At 33.9% G+C, this 12,568-nt stretch overlaps 1 protein-coding gene across 1 annotated transcript in view; it reads right to left on the bottom strand.

Moving 5' to 3' along the window:
* Positions 1 to 12,568, bottom strand: part of Mettl4 (Methyltransferase like 4) — an 87,338-nt gene that overhangs the window by 39,448 nt on the left and 35,322 nt on the right. The gene's annotated exons all lie outside the window — the stretch shown is intronic.

The following is a 12,568-nucleotide window of genomic DNA, read 5'->3' as shown; positions in this document are numbered from 1 at the left end:
TAAACACAAGAAGATTAAAAAAAATTGAAACCATCATAATTCCTCCTCTGCCTCTGTAATAAATACAATGAATACATTTTTGAAGGTACTGTATAAATGATGTATTAAAAAATAAATATTGAATTTATATCAAACCCTATTTTTTATTATTGTAAAACAAAACCCAATAGCTTCAATTACAGATTAAGATCAACAGAAATACATACAAAATGATCGGTGAAAAATATTTACTGTATATCTATGAAGTAAATAAAGCTAACTAAGTAGTAAACAATCTTTATTCACATTAACAAAAATTCAAGCCTTAAGTAAATGAATAATATCTATAAATAATAAGATTTGAATTAAAATATGCATGAACATAAAACCTGAGTAACTATAATAAATATATACATGACATGTATTACATTCAGATATAAATGACAAAAAAAAAAATATATATATATATATATACATAATAAAATATACAGAAACGTAAATAAACACTTCAGGAAAAAAATACACATACACACATATAACAGTTTTCGAGTAATTTTAAAACAAATCATTGTAATAAGTAACCAACTGTATATGTTAAATCTAGTCTATATACACAAAAAAAGTTTTATAACAAATATTTTAAACTTTAATGAAAATTTTGTCTCCTAGCCTTTTTAGTCGAAAAAATATCTATAATTTCGTTGAAATCGACAGAATTCGCTACACTGTTTTCTATGCTTAAGATGGACAAATCGCTAAGTCGATCTTGGTCTATTGTGTTCCTGATATATGTTTTAATTTTGAAGAACTCCTTTCAGCACCAGCTACAGTAACCAGCAAGTCAAGAATATAAAACATGCCGTTATAACATCTGTAACAAATGTAGATAATGACGTGTTTTTAATTAAAATAAGGTTGCACAAATCCTGAATTGAATTAATTTTTGAAATTTCTTGTCCTAAAGATGATCTTAAATTTAATAGCTGCTGTGGAAAGTCAGAAATATCTTTATTGTATCGGTTTTGAAATTCTACAGCCGCTTGTTGCAGAGCTTCGGCGCTAAAAGATAAGAATGTTTCTGGTTGCAAAATTTTAAAACTATCTACAACATTTTTTGTATTAAGAAATCTAGACTTTAATTGATGTTTTTTTTTTTTTTTTTTTTTTTTTGATTTGGTAGTTGTTGGCGCATCGGCTTCTGTGGCCATATTGCACCTCCCAAGGTTTTTGCAGTACTTTGATCCAAGCCCGAGGCGGGAATCGAACCCGCGACCTTTGGGTTGCCGGGCAGGTACTTTACCCACTCGGCTAGCCCGGTCGGCTTTAATTGATGTATCACAATATCTATTGTTGCATAGTATATATAAACTTTAAACCATCTTTCAGAATCTAGAAGTCGTTCGTCCTGAGCTAAATCTTCAAACATTTTTTTAACTTTCCTATTGCATTTGTTACTAAAATTTAAATTTATTCCCCAAGGTCTTGCTAAAGAAAACGCAAAACTTTTACTTTCTTCATAATTATCTCTTAGCAAAACCATAGAATTTAAAGATGCCTCTAAATGACACATCGCCTGACAGAGATCTAGATTTTTTTGCTGCAGTAACTTTGAAGTTAAATTAATTGATTCCAATATTTTGTAATTTAATACCAAAAGGAAAACAAATTCTAACATTTCCATTTTTTTTTTTCTTCTAAACCAATTGCTTTACATATTTCATCTTTTTTTTAGACACTAATATTATTTTTTCTAACGTTTTTAGGACATCTGTAAATCTATAGCGCAATGCTAGTATACAATCAAATCTTGATGACCAACGCATTGGACACAATTTCTTTAGAGTAATTGCTGATATAGCGCTATCATTTGCATCTACATTCTGTTTCTGATTCAATAGATTCCATCGTACAATACCATCCACAAAAAATGAGTAAATATTTTCAATTATGTCATAAAATAAAGACACATCAGCTACTTTTTTCACAGCATCATTAATTACTAAGTTTAAGTTATGCGTTGCGTAATGAACATAGTTGGCATTTGGAACTTTTTGTAATATTCTTGATTGCACACCGCTATATGACCCACTCATTGTTGCAGCACCATCATATCCTTGACCTCAGCAGTTCTGTAAATCTAGCCCTTTGGATTCTATACAGTAAATAATGAATTTTATGAATTTTATTATAGTAAAACAACAAAAGCTGATCTTAAAGTACAAGTTACATGGCTATGTTATTCTCAGAAATTAGATTTTGTGTATTGCGAACCATGTTGGTTATTTGGAGATCGCTCTAATGCAGATTTAAAAAAATCTTGGATAAAACTTTCAATTTTGCTAGCTGATTGATCTTTTATACTATAAAATCCCCAAAATCACTCATTTATAATGATTTTTGATGGTATATCATTTTCTGTTTTTACAGTAACATAACGAATTTGACTCATCTGGTCAGTTTTTGTGACATCCAGGGTAGTGTCTGTGATTACGGAGGAAAACGGCGCAGACTTTATTTCATCAATAATAACATTTTTGACTTTCTCAGATAAAAGACAAATAATTTCATTTTAAATAGTTGGACTCAAATATGTTGACCGGTAATTACGTTTTGAAATTAATTCTTTTAATATGGGATCATCGTATGATAGAAGCTCAATTATGGATAAAAAAATTCCGCTTTTTATATTTTTATCATTCATATTTTCTTGGTGACCTCTGAATGCCATGCTGCAACTGCTTAATACTAATGTAACATGAATAATGCGTTTCAAAACTTGTCTCCAGAAATTTTTTTCTTTAGTTATACTGGTTACTAAATCAGCATCAATTGTTTTATTTGTGTGCCAAAGATCGTATGTTATAAAAGCAGAAATGTGAACAGAGGAAGCTTCGTGTCTTTTAATTTTATTAGATAAATTTTTCCAGTCAGATATGCCGTTTATCCAAGATTTTTTTAAATCTGCATTAGAGCGATCTCCAAATAACCAACATGGTTCGCAATACACAAAATCTAATTTCTGAGAATAACATAGCCATGTAACTTGTACTTTAAGATCAGCTTTCGTTGTTTTACTATAATAAAATTCATAAAATGACCTCAACCTATTATTTTGTACAGTAATCGGAAAGGGACCTTTAGGTTGGCATGGACCTGAAACTATTATCATATGTTTGTCTGCATCAGAAATATTTTCTGAAAAATTTGCACGGTCTGTTGGATACTGTTGTGAAATAACTGAGGGATCTAATCTTGAACCTTTGTAAACAAATGAGTTTGTTTCTAGACTTACTGCTTCATTTTCCATAATTTGCTGGTCTTGATCGTCATTTGTTCTTGCCAGATCCAACGAAGCAGGGTGATCTTCACTCAGTTCAGGTGGTACATTACTTGGATTGGCTTGCGGTTGTCATTGTAAAAAATTATCTATCTTCTGCATTTAGTTTAATTTTTCGGTGGTTTCCCTTACTTTTATTCATTTTTCTGCACCGCTAAGGTATTTATATACATGGCCAGACATTTGCAATTTATGGAGTCAAGTAAAAAAAGAACGATAACTGTAAAAGTATGCATGTTTTACCATAAAAGTTTCAGCCATATTATTTTATTTTTAACACTAAGAATAAAACACTTTATTGAAAATTCGGTAACTTCCCCCAAGAACGAAACCACTGCAAAACATTATTTAACACCTCTTTAATAAAAAAAATAATTAAATTTTTGTTCTATAAATAAAAATGATTTAACAACCCCCCATTAAAAAAAAAAAAAAAAAACTGTAAAATTTTTACGATCACTCGGTATTTCCCGGGGGAAGGGCTTACCAAAAATTCAAATGAATAAAATAGATATAGTTATTTTTGATACACATACAGTGTTACAGTGAAACTAGGGTAAATAATTACTATTTCAATAATTATATTAATAATACTTACATGGTGTATCAAATTACATTGACCAAGTGATCTTTAAATATTTAAATTATAGGGGAAAAAATGAACATTAGATTTTTTAAGTAGGTATGTGAAACTTCACGCGTACATTGATTAAAATGGACGGTTGCACCAATGTAACTTAAATTTTAAGTGTTCCTTAAATATCGTATCGAAACGGCAGATGAGTTATTGAGTGTTGAGTCAAAATTTTGATGTGCAGTTTTTTGTTTAAGTCTAGCTTAAAATTTAAGTCTCATTGGTGCAACTGGGCATGAAAATAACTTACCCTGTTAAGCATGGGGTGTTCCGAAAACAGCTTCAAAAGGGTGAATAATAATAATTGAAATCATATAAGATAAGATTCAATAGCGTCACTAAAGCCTATTTGGTTTAAAGTGCAGCGTAGCTTGGTATAGGGTGCAAATTTGACGGCTTGTGATTGGTGCAGACAGGAGACAGGTGCAGACTGTCCTAACGTTTATATTTATGTTAACCATTGTTGACACTGATCAATCCGACTTACGTCCTTCGCTTACTGCACATGATTTATGGTTATGACATATTGGTCTTCTTTCCTGAATACGAGTACAGTGTATCTGTTTACGTCCGCTCCCTAAGCTCTAATTTTTAACCCTAACTTGAAAGTTGCCTTCCCCTGAAAAAAAACTAATAATTTCTACTCAATTTACAAAATTGAAACTTTCAATATACATAAACAGAAGTATATGCTCTGATTTCCTACCTTTAAATTGCAGCATAAACTATTAATTCACTCGCACTTACGTCATTAGCGTTACCAAGGTGATCCAAGGAGAAAATAAAAATGTAAGCAACTTTCTTCGAAAACTTTCTTCTGAACGTTGATCATCATTATTTGCAAACAATATTTTGCATTGTCGCTCTGTCACAACATTCTGCTTTTACTGCTTTTCGTAATTGTTGTATGAAAGAATTGCAATGAATTGTTTTTGAAAAACAAAAATATCACATTTCCTTTCTTCAGTATGTATTGTATCTACTAACAATCAAGGAAATTCATCTATTGGAAACCACAGTGGAAACAGAAGGGGGAAAAAAAAAAAACTGTCGTAAAACTGATCACCACAATGCGCATTCCATAAAAAATAAGTTCACTTTATTGTAATTGTTTTTAGAGGGCTAAATCGGAACAGCGGTTTCATGGATGTATATTTGATCTTCTTACGAAATTTCAAGAAAATATTTCTACTGATAGCTGCGTTATAAACTTCGAAAACTTATGTTGAAGGAACTTCGCATGCATCTCACCTGGTGTGCAAATGAAAAAAATATATATATGATACGAGTAACGGAGTGACAGATTGGAAAATTGTAATTGTTACTGAATACTTCGATATTTCCTTGATATGCATTTGATACAATCAAAAAATTTCAAGAGAAAAATTGAATTTTCATTATCACACACACGCCAGAAAAATTCACCATAAAGTGTCATATGTTTGGATGCCTGAATTTCATTCTGAGCTGCAAATGTAATTTCACTTCTCTTGTGCTGACAGAGTACCTGTTTGCTACATGAAGGAAAACAGGGTTCATTTTCCTGAAATTTCCAGTTCCTTTCATTCACTTGGGGGGAAAAAACTCCTTTGGGAAGGGAGTTCGCCCCTTCTAGTCTGACCTTAGGGGGGGAGGGGGAGAGAGAGAGAGAGAGAGAGAGAGAGAGAGATAAAAATACCCTTTGGGAAGAAGGCCAGGAGGTTATCAAAGCTCCAGAGTTCTAACTTTCATCAGAGATGCTGAAGTTCTAATAAGTCAGTTTCATCGCGGATGCGCAAGTTCTAATGTCTATTTCTTTACTGCATTCAGTTTCACAGCAGATGCTAAAAGTTCTAATAAGTCAGCTTCATCCTAGCATTAGGCTGCGACTCCCCAGACCAGGCCAGCTCATCTCTCACCCTACATGTTTTATTTATTTATTTTTTTTTCATTTATTTTATTTATTATTATTATTTTATTTATTTATTTTTTTTGCTTGTGTTGTTCTAGCAATCCATCCTGGATTGGGGCTTCTCTGGGACGGGATAGTCCTCCTCTTTTCTCCTTCCCTCTCTTCATCTTATACAAGTTTTTCTTTCCTCCCTAGGAAACTCGTTCCCCAGGGAAGAGGGCATTGATCACTGCTTCCAGGTAGCCAAATGGCCAAAACACAACATCACACTACAGAACATACACATAAGCTCACAAACAGTTTTTCTTTCCTGTCACTTTCTCCCATGCGGGATGAAAATTTCTTTTTTTCTCTCACTCTCTCTCGCCTTCCGTTTCATCTGTCTTCATCCAGCATGGGATATTCCTATGTGCTATGTGGAATGAAATTTTTTTTTTTTATTTTACACGACACACACTGGCCTTACCTTAACAGGGTCTGTAAAAACTGAACAGAGCAACAAAGCGGAGATGAACTTTTGTTCTAGGAGCCGCCCATACAAAAACACAAAAATAAAAATAATTAAAAAAATTAGCATTATAGCTCTAAGTCAGCTTCATCCTAGGATGCCGAAGTTCTAATAAGGCCAATTTTGGTCCAGTGCGAATTTGAGAAAAAAATCCACTTTGCTTTACTGTAATTGTTTCAGGGAACAATATTTAGCATTTTTACTTTCTAACAATATTTTACATTATTGCTCTGTTACAATGTTTTGCTTTGTTACTTTATGTAATTGCTGTAGCCAACAATGTCGATGTGGAGGACGTTTCATCACAGATGCAGAAGTTCTAATTAGTCAGTTCATCCTAGGATGCGGAAGTACTAATAAGTCCGATTCTGGGCTGGTGCGAATTTGAATGCAACTGACTACGGTTACTTTCTTTCGAGTGACCGCATGTTTTCGTCTTGTACAGATGTTTCATTCTGGATACTTCCTTCCAGTAAAATCATTAGTAGTAGCGCTTTATTGTACTAAAGTAATTCGTTATGTTAGGGGAAACGGTTTTTGCTCCTAATTGATGTAACACTTTCGAATTTTCGCAAAGTGGATCATCACTTTGCGAAATTGAACACAATCTGAACACAATTTAAATTAGAAGGACAGTAAAAGAGTTGATAATTGGTGCCATTGGTGGGTAGCATTCCGACAAACAAATTTTCTGTTTATACTCCGGGACAACCCCGGTCAGAGGAGATCACAAAATAGAGAGAGAATACAAGAAACCGCACCATGTTTAGCAGTCACGGATTGATTGTGTGAAATTACACAATCTACCAAAAACCACAGTAAAACAAGAGAAGTGATGGGGAGAAAATCAATTTTTCAGCGGGGTTTTTCTTTTTATTACAGCTCAGAACAGCATATGACCATGGATTTATTTGGCTTCTGTACTAAAACTGAATTTCTCCCTTTGCGATGACATCAAAGCATAACAAACAAATATTTTCTAACAATACTTTTTGAGCAGCCATTAGTCACAATCTGTTAGCTTTGTATTGTTAGAAATCTTGCAGTATTGTGAAGAAGACATATTTCAAGAAACAATCCGTTATTCATAGCAGATGATTTTTTTTTCTTCTTTTGCACACCAGTTTTCGAAGTTTATAACGCAGCTATAAATATAAATATTTTCATGAAATTTCGTTAGAAGATCAAATATACATCCAAGGAAACTGCTGTTCCGATATTGTTCCCTAAAAACAATTACAATAAAGCAAACTTTTTTTTTGATCAAATGCGCATTGCAGTGTTATCAGTTTTACACCAGTTTTTCCCGTTTCCAGTGTGGCTTCCAGTAGATGAATTTACTTGATTTTCTGTTAAATACCTTTCCTATATAAACACAGATCTTAATGCTTTTGTTACTGAAAAATGACTACAAGTTTTGTGCATGGCAATTAGTTGAATAATAAATTAGGGATTTAATTGTAAGCAACATTTGATTCTATTTTATTTACTTTTAAAATATCTCTGTTTCTGTTGTTTGTTATTATATCATAACAACAAACAAGAGACAATAATGATGCTAATAAACAGCAGCAAAAGTGGAATTTCCTCATACTGATTCTAAATGTTATAGTTTTACAGTACACATTTTATTTCCCCTGTGAAATCAGTGCTGATTACAATAATTATCACAATGGCAGACTTAAATGAGCATTCAGTTCCTTGTGAGAAAAGTTTTGTTTGCCAACAACTGAATTATGGGAGAGAGAGAGAGAGAGATGTATTATTTTGCCAAAGACCCCACTGGTAGAATCATGGCCATAGTGGTTGGTTCTTATATAATGATAGTATCTATTGTGCGTGTTAGTTTACAATAGATATTCATTAGATCTTCACAAAGATGTAGACAGTCACTGAACAAGTGTCCTGGAATCTGTTTTGCTAAATTCTCTTCATTGTAACAGTGCAGTGACAGTGTTGTTTTTGTCATTGAAATTTAATTCTGGTGAAACTACAGAAAATGCATCCTGCATTTCAATGGCTTTGTGTAGAAAAATTAACTGTCTTCAAAATTAACTGTCAACTCCCTAACCACAAAACATTTCTTCAGTGCAATAAACCAAAGATTTACAAACTTTTATACCTTATTTCCCCTTGAAATCTTTCATGAATTTCACCCCCTCCAGAATAAGAGATAAAGAAATTTGATATAAAATTTAATTATGAGTTGCATACTTTATAAATTAATATATCTAATCTCAAACACCGAAGTAAAATTGATGAAATGAGTGGAATAAAATACTGAAAAAAAATTTATGAAATGTTGAAAAAATGAAATAAAATTTAAATAACCCCCCAAAACCAGGTATAATAATATTTGGTTTCATATTTGATTATAGTAATTTATTTTCTTGAGGAACTGAAAAACATCTGCTATATTTTCCTATCTTCCAGTATCGTTTTGAGAGTGAGGGAGTGATGTTTATTTAACTCTTTGAAGCAGTTTCGGCACTCATCTGCAAAAGCTGGACAAGTAATCAGTACATGTTTACGGCACTGTTTCGGAGCTTATTGGCTCCTCAGCAGTGGGTGAGCAGGTAACCTGGTGTTGCCTGTTGGTTAGCAACAGTCTGTTAAATAAATATAATGACAGTACACAAAGGTCATGTACTACCATCATATTTATTTCATAGTTTATGTTAGTTATAAGTAATATTTATAATTTAAAATCTAACATAAAATGCATAAATAGTTTGAAGTTAGTTACTCAAAATCACACTAACATGTTCTAGTGAAGCACTAATATTAGATTCCATGAGGGAATAACCCACTCAAAATAACCCTCTTCAAAATTAACTATGGTCAGAATAACCACACAAATAACAACCTCGGACATCATAACTAATAATCTTGGACAGAATAGCCTAACAACAATTTATTTTTTTTACCTGTTCATTATATTAGCATACTGTAAGATAAAAACAGCATCATATTTCTTCATTTTGTTATATTGTACAATATAATGAAATAAGTTAGTATTATAAAATTATTCTATACATCTATCTATTGTTCAATGATAATTTGAAGGAAAACATGTCATGATGCTGCAGCATCATACATGTTTTCCTACTGACAGTTTGGGGTTTGGTTTGGGTTTTAATGACACATTAGCTACTGACGCTATAGTGTGCCAATCCTACTGACAGTATCAGGTGCATTACCACCTCCATGTTCAACCTGTGTAGACTGTATTCCTTTTGAATGACCTGACAAATTTCAAAATTGAAACGTCTCATGCCCAAACAAGTTCAGAGAAAGCAGTGTTCATCTTTTGAGTGCTACTGGTCTTAGCTTGGCCTTCAACAATTGCCCAGTGGCAATTCTACATTGAGATTGGATCTTTTAGAGAATGCCAATTTCCTTGCCTTATTAGCCACTACCTACATTTGTACAAGTGTCTTCAAAGTAATCAACAACAGGCTGAAAAAGTGTCATCACCATCAATTTTGTATTGCAACTCTACTATCTCTTCAAATTATTATGATTATTATTATTATTATTATTAGCTATATGGTACAAGGAAGCCTGGGGCTTATGCTGCACCAGCCAAAAAACTGAGTTAACCTGTGTGAGTGAGAGAGAGAGAGAGAGAGAGAGAGAGAGAGAGAGAGAGAGAGAGAGAGAGAGAGAGTTAAAAGGGAATTACCAAGAAAGAGAAGAATGATGATATCCAGCTCAGGACCCTGGGTGTGCGAAGCCCATACTCACCAGATGTGAGCCCTGGGGTTATGACCTGAAAATGTGCCTCTAGGACAAAAGCTAATGCAGTTAATATTCTAGATCACAGAACAAATACCTCATCACTATTATATTGTTGCTGTAAACTGGTAGCCTGAACCCAGAACTCCATAGACACTGCCAGATGCAAAAGAAATAGCCTCAGAGTTGAGCCTCAGCACATGCTTCCTTGAACACAGACATAAAACTATATACAAGAGGGAGACAGATGTTCTTTTTAACACATTCACTGCCAGCACACAAACCTGTACAAAAACGTGCTGCAATTTTTGTGCCTTAACATAAATATGCATCCATTCAATTGCAGTCAAGAAATGAACACTGTAAAAGGAAAGGCAAATGAAATGAACAACTATTCAATAGTGGCACACTGATTGAATTATGAGTGATTTGTATTACAGCTGAGATTTTTCTTAACATCAAATCGCATTGTCTAGAGAGCACTATAAAAGCTGCATGCTTGGTTCACATTTTCATATGTTTTTTGCTTACGTTAAAGTTATTTTATCTAGTCTAGTATTTTCCACAAGAAGATAAGATACAATTTTTTAAAGATTATGCTTGCTGAATTTTAATTAGTTTGTGAAAAACAAAACATCATCCTTAATGTGTATCTACTGATAAAGTTTTTGTGTAAAAAGTAAAACTTTCGTGTAAAATTTTGTATAAAATTCTACCCTAATGGGTTGTCATAATGGATCCACAGCCCGGGATATCAGGACTGAAAAGGAACAGGGCAGGCCAGTATGTTGAAGCTGATGACACTGAACCAGCTATCTATAACATGTCATCTGATACTGAAACAGGATTCTATTCAGATCCTGAATCTCATTCAAATGCATCTGTTGATGTTAGAATACTACAAACAACAGATACTGGAGTTAGTTGGAGTGATGATTCTTCACAGATTAAAACCCTTTCTTAGTTCTTCAGAGATGAAATCACTAAAAAACAGTGTCTAATTGTTCCAATGCCCAGAGAAGCACCTTGGGGTGCTTCTCTAGGCACTGAAAATATAAGTGGCAGTGAATGTGTTAAGCTATTCTATTCCATTCCATTCCATGCAGTCTTTCAACAGAGACAAGTGGTTTCTGCTAAAAAGTGTCACCAAATATCACCACCAGTCATTGCAATCATATAGCAGAAAATTTTCCTAGTGAGCAGTTTTTATGGATTCCTCAGGGAATCACAGTTTCTCTGTAGTGGCTGGGGAAGAGGGAGAGTAACATGAATCATGTTAGCTCTGTTGTATCATCCCAGAAAGCAAGTCTATACTCAGCATCATGACTGATATGATACAAAAAGATGAACATCCTCGTGCAATTACTGATCAGGTAAGTTCCTGAGCAGAATTTGGTGAAAATAGTGTGGTGGTATCTCTCAGAGTGATAAAGTATGAATTGAATGTATGTATTGAATGTATTACCTCTGCTTGTGGTAATACATTCATTGGCCACTTTATTATGTACATCGACCTGATAGCAAGTAGGTCCCCCCTTTAGCCCTTAGAACAACTCTATTCACCATGATATGAATTCAACAAAGTGCAGAAAGAGTGCCAAAGGCACGTTGGCCCACACCTGTTTCAACTTGGATAGTGTGGATCTCTACTCCAAAGAGCTAAGTCCCCCTCATCCCACAGGTGTTCGATTGGATTGGGATCTGGTAACTGGAGAGGTCACTGCAGTAGAAATAGCCTTCACTCTTATTCATATCCTTGGGGTCAATTCTATACAATTCCAAGCTTGTGACATGGTGCATTACCCTAACAGAAGAACCCATTTCAGTTGAGTAAGGAGGTGCAACTCAACAGAAAAGATTTCCACATAACTGGTGGCATCCAAATGTTGCTCTACTGGTATCATAGTGGCCTGACATTCCCCCATCATTACACTGACACCACTAGCCTGCATTGTTGACACATGGCAGTATGAGTCCACGGGTTCATAGTGTTTTTCCCTAAAACTGTGAAACTGAGATCCATCAGACAAGACTATACTTTTACAATCCTCCACTGTCCAGTATTAGCGTTTCTGAATCCACTGCAACCAAACCTTGTTTTTTTTGTTGATAGAAATGGAATCTGGTTTGGTTGTTTGCTATAATACTCCATCAATGATAAGACACAAGTTGTGCATTCTGAAATGAATGCCTCTTTGAAATGCCTTACTGTACCTTTTTTGTTATCCTGCATAAGTTGTGTTTGTCTAGATTTTGCATCAATGAGCTATTTCTGATCACAGGATTATTAGTGGCTGGATGTTATTGATAACTAGACCATTCTCAATACCCTTGAGACATCTTCATATACAAAAATCCTATCAGGGTTGCAGTTTCCAAGATACTCAAAATCAGGGAACCCCTAGCATTCAATAGATGCCACATTCCAAGTCACTTTAATATTTCACTTTGCCCATTCTTACACTCAACTGCACAAACACA

The sequence above is a fragment of the Mastigoproctus giganteus genome, chromosome 1, assembly GCF_048544385.1.
Source record: "Mastigoproctus giganteus isolate SK-2022 chromosome 1, ASM4854438v1, whole genome shotgun sequence".
In the NCBI taxonomy this organism is placed as follows: Eukaryota; Metazoa; Arthropoda; class Arachnida; order Uropygi; family Thelyphonidae; genus Mastigoproctus; species Mastigoproctus giganteus.
This window is presented reverse-complemented; position numbering and strand designations above follow the sequence as displayed.